This window comes from Nicotiana attenuata, unplaced genomic scaffold (assembly GCF_001879085.1).
Source record: "Nicotiana attenuata strain UT unplaced genomic scaffold, NIATTr2, whole genome shotgun sequence".
Taxonomy (NCBI): Eukaryota; Viridiplantae; Streptophyta; class Magnoliopsida; order Solanales; family Solanaceae; genus Nicotiana; species Nicotiana attenuata.
In genome coordinates this window covers 72,777-81,293 of record NW_017673446.1, presented here as the reverse complement: position 1 = coordinate 81,293, position 8,517 = coordinate 72,777, and the positions used below count along the sequence as shown (strand labels likewise).

The 8,517-nt window shown below is 37.7% G+C and overlaps 1 long non-coding RNA gene across 1 annotated transcript; it reads right to left on the bottom strand.

The window, feature by feature from the left end:
* Nucleotides 1-846: 846 nt before the first annotated feature.
* Nucleotides 847-7,381, bottom strand: LOC109216397. Its single transcript, XR_002066481.1, has 7 exons — nt 7,294-7,381; nt 4,857-5,066; nt 2,097-2,189; nt 1,918-2,016; nt 1,471-1,836; nt 1,174-1,223; nt 847-1,085 (listed from the first exon to the last, which is right to left on the bottom strand). It is a non-coding gene; the product is annotated as an uncharacterized LOC109216397 (long non-coding RNA).
* Nucleotides 7,382-8,517: the final 1,136 nt, after the last annotated feature.

Here is an 8,517-nt window from a genome sequence, read left to right as displayed (position 1 = left end):
GACACTACCACGTTCTGTGCATTCATTTCGAAAACTAAATGCTTGTTATGCCAATTATTGATGTTAAAATAGTCGAGTCTGGTGGGGGAAAAGGGCATAACCTTTTGTTTTGCAGAAAATGAGGCACGAAGTCCCCAGATTCGGCATGGTCACCAACATCCACGCCAAATTGCTGAATTGGTGGGGAGATCTTCATTCCAGCGATCAAGCTCTTGTCAGGAAGCACTACAAGATAAATGGCCTTTAAGGAAGGGAAATCCGGTCCCTAAAAGTAAAAATCTGGTCCTAAAAAGGTTAATTACGAAGGGAAAAGGATGGTCGTAACCCGTCGTAATAGCCTCCGTCGCTAAATGTCAATAACGACGGGTCTTAATACCTGGTCGTTAAATCACTTTAGCGACGGACAGAAAAACTGGTCGTGAAATACTTTTAAAGACCACATTTCTCGTCCCTAGTAGGCGATGAAAAAAAAATTATTCCCATCGTGAAATCTCTTTAGCGACCAACTGTATCTGGTCCTAAATTTCCTTTTAGAGACGGACAGAAAACCTGATCGTGAATAACATTTAAAGACTACATTTGTCGTCCCTAATAGACGATAAAAAATATATATATTCCCTTCGTTAAATTTTTTTAGCGACCAACGCCAACTGGTCCTAAATTATCTATTAGAGACCGACAAAACATCTGGTCGTTAAATCATTTTCGCGACCAACCTTTAACTGGTCCTAGATTATTTTTAGAGACGACGTCCCTATTTAAAATAATTTTGTAATTTAGCGAAATATTCATGGTCTATTAATAACCATGAGTAGTCCTAAAAGCTCAATGCAACAAAAAGTAATTTTTATCAATAAATATCAAATTGGTATTGAAAAATCCAGATATAAAAAGATAATATATCAAGTTCATATCCCATGATGATGTTACTTTCTATGTTTTCTCAACACCTCAACAAAAAAAACGTAGCTAACATCCTGAGGTAGACTATGATATCAAGTTTTGCATAACATTTTTAGCAAAATAATAATAGCTTGTGCATCTTCTAAACTTGTATCTTGACTTGTAGCTTCAATCTTCAAAACCTGTAAGTACAAAAGTTTTTAAAATAATAAATAACTATTGGTAAAATAACATATATAATTTTATATGAGCAATAGTTAAATCGCTTACCCCAAAAGCAGTCTAAATTCACAAGGTGTTATCCAACAACATCAACAAGGCTACAACAATATTAAAAAAAATTAATTAGAGAAGCTTTGGGATGGATTTAATTTTTCCATCAGTAATAACGCGCACCAAAAGAAATTCAAAATTTAAAAACTAAGTTGAAATTAATAAATGAAAAAATGAAAAGAAAAAAAACAAAAAAAAAAAGAACTTGAAGAAAATGAAGCATAAAGAAGGGCACGCAAGCGTGGAAGCAGTGTAAGAAAAAAGAGTAAGGAGGTGGGGTATATTGTTACTAACTTGGTCAGCAGACAAAATCAGAGGTCATTTAGTTGAAACGGGCGATGTCGTTGTAAGCGGGACATGTGATTGTTGAGCAGCAAAGTACTCTCTCATTTTCCTCATTTCTTTCATCTCATCTTCTAAGGTAGACAAGCGCTCATTCAAGGATTTATTTTCCTCATTCAAAGATTTATTTTCTTCTCGAGTTGAACGTAGCTCGGACAGTAATTGAGCCTTTGAAGAAGTTCCACCTTTCAAGTCTTTCGCCTTCACTCCACCCCCAAAGCCAAACACATGGCTACGAGTTTGAGGTCCACAACATTTTTCTACAATCTCTATGCTAGGTAGAGATGGATCTTCTTGAATTATTTCTTCGATTTGAGCCTACAAAATATATAAAAAATATTTAAAATCAGAATCCACCATAATTTCAAGTAATTTACATATTCAATTTTCCAAACATACATGTTTTTCAATTGCTTCAGGTTCAACAAGCTTGTTGTTTTTCTTACGGGTCTCAAAGAAAATTATTGCCAAATCCGGTGGGTTGCCATCTTTTCCGCCCTTTACATCATCAAAGGCAAACATGTCAAAGAATAGCTCGTAAATATTTTCTTAGGAAAATAGAAATTTTATGATAATACCTTTTGATAAATGATCTCACGAATAGGCTTACTACCAATATGATGAAGCATCTTCAACTTAACTCGATTTGCCGCATTCCTGTTGATTCTCGCCTATATTTGTGAAACATTAAGATTAAATGTAAGAAATTTAATAAACTTAAACATAAGTTGCTTCTAAAAAGCTTAAACTCAAACTTAGCCTCTAGGAATATCAACCTGAGCAGAGATCCAACTATCTCTTTGCCAATTGTTCAGTGTCAATGACTTGAGTTATTCTTATCTCACATAAAGCATAATTTGTTGAAAGGGAGGACTGAAAATCAACTAATAAAAAAGGTCAAGTTATTTTCTCCCTAGTGACTAAGGTAACAATTGGTCACTTAAAAGTACCTGCAATATGATTTACAGATCTCCTACTGTTCATCTTGTACTTGAAACAATCCAACAACTTAGCCAATAGTAGCTAAATTTTTATTTTAATTTATAATGCTTCACAATTACTCTCCAGTCTTCTACGCAATTCCAGCATTTTGTTCAATAATGACGCCTCGATGTAGTAGCACTTTAATTCATGAATTTAAATCACACTTTTCATCTCTAATTGAAAAAAGGATAACTTATAAGAACAAAAGTTGTTTTATGCTTTCATTGCTACATAAAAACCAAGACTTAAACACCTCAAAAGCACATATAAGACTAATAAAAAAGGCAAGCTTGATTTTTAATAGGACCAACAATGGTGCCGAATTGAATGTAAACAGCAAAGGCAGGCTTCATCATCAAGATCCATGGCATAGAGACGTTGAACGTTCATGAAGATTTAGCAAAGGACAACGGAAAAGTGCAGCAGGCCAAAGGACAACGCAGGCCCATGATTCTTCTGATTTAGATTCTCAAGCAAATGGGACAGGTTTTAGTTTCATAGTTCGAATTCATTCTGTTGATCTAACTTTTCCATTTTCCCTGTTATGGTGTATGGGAGGTTGATAGATTGATGGAGGTTTTGCCTGAGGAGATAGTAGTATATATTCTGGACAATATTAAACCCCCAGCTTCTATTGATGTGCTAGACAAACCATACTGGATGTTGAAATCAAGAGGGGATTTTACTGTGAAATCTGCTTGGGCGTATTTGAGGAAAAGAAATGATCCTGCTATGTCATATAGTAAAATGTGGGTAAAGGGACTGCCCTTTAAAATCTCTTTCTTCTTGTGGAAGGTTTGGAAAGCAAAGCTGCCTCTAGATGATTGGATGAGACGATTGTGATATTTTATGCCGTCGAAATGTTGGTGTTGTGTTCAAGAGCAAGAATCTCTGCCTCATCTGTTCTTTACGTCTGTTGCAGCTACAAAGGTATGGACATATTTCCTTAATAATGCAGGAATAAGCATGGAAGGTTTGACACTAGACCAGGCAATTGTTAAATGCTGGACAGCAAAGGTTATACCACGACTGCAGCCTATTCTACAAGCATTACCAGCGATCATCGTGTGGGAGCTTTGGAAAAGAAGGAACAGTCAGAAATATGGTGAGGTGGTGACTGTTAGTCGAGTTATATATCAAGTTTCTACTACCTTACAGTCTCTTGTCAAAGTAAGGAAGCCTGCTATGCAAAATGTACCTCACAATTGGCCTGACTTGATACAAAAACTGGAGCAAAATACTCCAACTTTGAAGGTAACAAAAGTCATATGGGAACTACCTACCGAAGGATGGATCAAGCTCAACACAGATGGTGCGAGTAGGGGAAATCCTGGAAGGAGCTCTAAAGGATATGTGCTGAGAGATGAGGAAGGAGATGTAATTTTTGCATTGGGAAAGGAGATACCACAGAATACAAATAATGAGGCAGAAGCTATTGCAATTTTGGAGGCTTTGAGATATTGTGTTGACCATAGCATACCAAATATTATACTGCAAACAGATTCTATGCTTTTAAAGAATGTATTAGAAGGAAAGTGGGTAGCCCCTTGAAATGTGAATGAGTATGTTGAGGAGATCAAAATGTTGATGGAGGGATGCAATGTTCGAATCTCACACATTATGAGGGAAGGAAATTGTCTAGCAGACCACCTAGCTACTCATGCTTTTGATAGTGGGGATATTGAGGCTCACGGTTTTGCAGTCCACCTAGCTAATCATGCTTTGGATAGTGGAAATATACATGATTTGAACTGCAGAACATGGAACAATTCGTCATCCACATCATCTACAACACATATGGATCACATGGCAGGAGGAATTTCATACGATCACCAAAGAATCATTATTGGAAACTGGACGCTAATGTGCCTAATCAACTGGTGCAGGGCAATAATCCATATCTGGATTCCTATTGTAGTAGCAACGAAGGAATACAGCTTCAACAGGCACAAGAGGACCACGAATACAATGGAGATGGCTTACACAAACGCTGAGAATTCATTTTCCATAGGCAATGATGCCAAACAAATGGTAGTAAATGCAGAATATGAATATTTCTGTAATAGGCTAGTTTTTATACAAGTTTTAGACATTAATTTTCATTTTAATATTAGATCACTTTGTACTATCAATTTTGGGATTCACAAGCCCAAAATTGATAATAGGGCATATGTAGTTAACATATATTATCGTCTTACTAGTTGTAAGACAACATGATACTTTGTTTTATTATTTTATTATTTATATAAAAACTAGCCCTAGGCACCTTGCCTAGTGGTTTTGCTAAAAAAAAAACTACACATCGAAACACATAATTCGATAACTCAAATAGATTATTAAATCACTAGGCATACCTGAAAACCTTCTGAAGAAAAATATTCCTTTACTAACCACTCTCATTCTTTCTTGTCTACTCCGTTTGGAATATTCTTAAGAGCCTGTTGGATTGGCTTATCTTTCACATATTTTGCATGCAAGTGTTCTCTCCATTTATTCCATAACTCTTTCATCCATGCGAAGATATGATCACGATGATCATTCATGTCAACACTCTCAAATTTATCCTACAATAATCAAAACATGGGTTGAGTTAATGAATCTAGTCAAGTTTTAGTAACTACTCATAATCATGTGATAGGAGCAACTCTCCAACAGTTATACAATAATTAACATATAATATAGTTTCAACTGTTTCTCTACAGCAAGTAACAGTTGAATCAGTAATATTCTCCAAAAATTATACAGATAAGCACAAGCATGAAGGATGAGTGCATGATTTGGGATATTGTACTATTGCAGCCCCTCATTATCTCCCTAATTTCCTCCACATTTCAGGTGTACGTGAATGATCAGTTCCTCAACTGGGATCCAAACAATCGTATCAAAGTTAGAATTGTATCTGCCAGAGCTTATCACTCCTTGTTCATGCACAACATGTAAGAAACTGATCATGATCCTTTTTCATAACTCTGTTTTACATTCTTATGTGTTATAGCTCATCAGATAAGTATCCTCTACTTCTACAATTTTACTGATTTAGATTTTACAACAACTAAAGAGCTAGTCATAGTTAATAAAAGGAATACAAAAGATATAAAGTAAAACATGTTAGTGAGTGCAATGGAATAACAGGGTCGGTGACAGGTGTATCCGACCCACTGCTGAAGAGCTGGAGGAATTACTCCAATTTCACCATAAAGGTAACAATGTTCTTAGAGCTCTCCAAATATTTTTAGAAAGTGTGTTCCAATGCCAGGATTTTATGAAAGTACATCCTCTCTTCTTTCATTTGAGCGGTGTACAAATATAGGACCTAAATCTGATTCATTCCACATCAAATTAGTGTGCTCAGATCAAAATTCAGGTCGATGTAATTGAATCTGATATAGTGCTTGTGTCTTTTGGGAAGGCTGAAAATGGAGTAGAACTAAGTTTATTTGGGAAAGCATGAAGCTCTTTTTTCTTGCGCTATTAGTGAAGTGAAGCAACATGATTTATTTTCAATTGTTACATCTTGTTTGTGTGTCTCTATAAACATTCTAGGAGATTGAAGAGTGGCAGAGATATTCTTCTATTTGTTTACAATGTCTTTTGTTTCGTCCAAGCTGGTCTACTGATAAATAATGTCTGTTAACCATATCCTGCTTAACAGAGCTTCGCATTTTCAGTTGGTTCCCCGTACTAATGGCAAAAATTCTTCTTTCTGAAATTTGTAAGCACTAAATTTGCAGGTATATTCGGAAAGGGATAGGGATGTTTGTGGATGTCGGGAAAGGTGATACTTCTCCCCCTTTCAACCAGGTTCTGGAGCAACTATTGGCCAAGGGGGAGTACTTGGCATTTGCACCTAATACAACTGAGACAAGGATGATGATCAACATTTTGTCTCTAAAATTTCCCCTACTGAGGGTAAATTCTTTGATTTACCTTTTACTGATGTTTCTTCGCGTTTTGTTTTCTCTAAATGTTGAAATCAGGTCTTATTTTCTCTTCTCATGAAAATTTTCAAAGTATTATGGTGATGGTACCCATCAGTGATCACTTGTCAATGAATGCGTTTGTAATATGGGGAAGCACATAATAACTCCAACTAGAGTTCATTCTTCTCTTATATTTTGTCTTCAGGTGTAAATGTGTATTCATGAGAAGTCAATGGTTCCAATCCTTTGCTTTCCAGCAGCAAACTAAACGCAAAAGCACCAGTTTTTGTGCCTAAAACTGGACAGCAACAATGTGGAACGACTACAGCAGGTGATTCTCTAAGAAAAAATGCAAAACCAAGTAGGCCCAAGCAACAGGGGAATACTACAATCACACAAGTTGTTACCTGTGTGGACGAACAAAATATAGCAACCACATTGAACTCAGCAATATCATAGCAAATTAGAACACATTCAAACAAACAAAAGCGCAACATAAAACATTGAGATATACAACTAGGATTGCAATTGTCCAAGCAAACAGAATACCAAACTAGACGCAAACAAGACTGCTAGTTATAGGGATTAGTTAATCCATGGCGAAGGCAGAAACACACATCAACGAAGTAAAAGAAGGCAATTAAAATCTGCCGCTGAGGATACGGAATCGCAATTTTATATAAACTTCTGAAAATTACATTATCAAACTAGGAATCCCAACCCAATAATCTTTTCACTGATTTTGTAAAAGAAAAAAATACCAAAATATGAAACCTTACCAAATTTTTGACGTTAGAGAAGAAAATGAAGAGCGAAGAACTCGAATAAGCGAATCAATAAGCGAAAAGAGAAACTCGAAAGAGCGGCATACCACGGATTCTCAACGAGCGAGATGAAACTTGGAAATATTCACACAACACCAGGGCTGAGCTTCGACTTGTGTTGAAATCAGGTTAAAGACTGAGCTCTGTTAAAGGCGACGGGCAGAGCTTGGCGGAAACTAGGGCTGAGCTTCGACTTGTGTTCCAGAATACAGAGAGTTTCGCGGATTCTCAACGAGCGAGATGGAAACTTGGGCAAATTCACACACCACCAAATTCACAACTTGTGTTTTGAGAAAACACAGTAAAGGCGACGGGGAGAGCTTGGCGAAAACTGGGCGGAGCTTGCGCGCGGAAACTGCTAGGGCGGCAGTCGCGAAATTGTGTTTTAAACTTGAATACGTAGAAAAGAGAGAGATTATTCTGCTTCCGAGACTATCGCTGCTTGTCTCATTAATTGCATAGGCTACTATTCTGCCTCCCGAGGTTTAAGGTCTAGCCTCCGTGTTGCATGGCTGAAATACGCCACCATGGCCGCTCCTTGTCCGCCACGGTGAAAAGTTCTCCGCACATTATCTGGAATAGTTGCAACGGTGATGATGATCGCCACCTCGTCATTTAAATCTGGCATCGCTGAAATACGCCATCTTTTATTTATTAGCTTGTCATCGGCTGAAATGAATCGCCACCTCTTAAGATCATGCAAGGCTGAAATATCTCTTTAATTTCCTCCAGAGTGGCTGAAAAGGCGACCTCTCTGTCAGTAAATCGTCAACTCCAAGGGAGGGCATCAATTTGTTCAGAGGCACCAGTTTGAGTAGCGGCCGAGAACGGGTATGCCGATGGGCCCTGAGGACCGCCGGAGTTTCTCTGGCTGCATAGCATTATTTCAAAGGCATGCCATGGTTTCGGAGGCATCATTCCCCATGCTCGAGAACATCATTTCATAAGCCTGCGATGCCTTTATTATATGTTCATGGCCCAGGATCAGGACATCGATCGGGTCCGAGGACGTCATCCTAACGCGTCCAAGACAACATTCATGGTCCAGACGGGAACTGGCGGCGATCACGTTATAATTTAATGCACAGATATAGATCGGCTCGTGTGGTTTATTTCGCAGGTAAATAGGCTGGCTAGCAACGCCGGCTCATTTTGCGGCAATCCCGCTTTTCCAAGTTTAAAGGGAACACGCCATCCGCAAGCTTTAGACTTTGACCGTTCCTTCCCAACCCAATTATCTCGTCCGTTCTTCTTGAAAATCTTCCAATGGC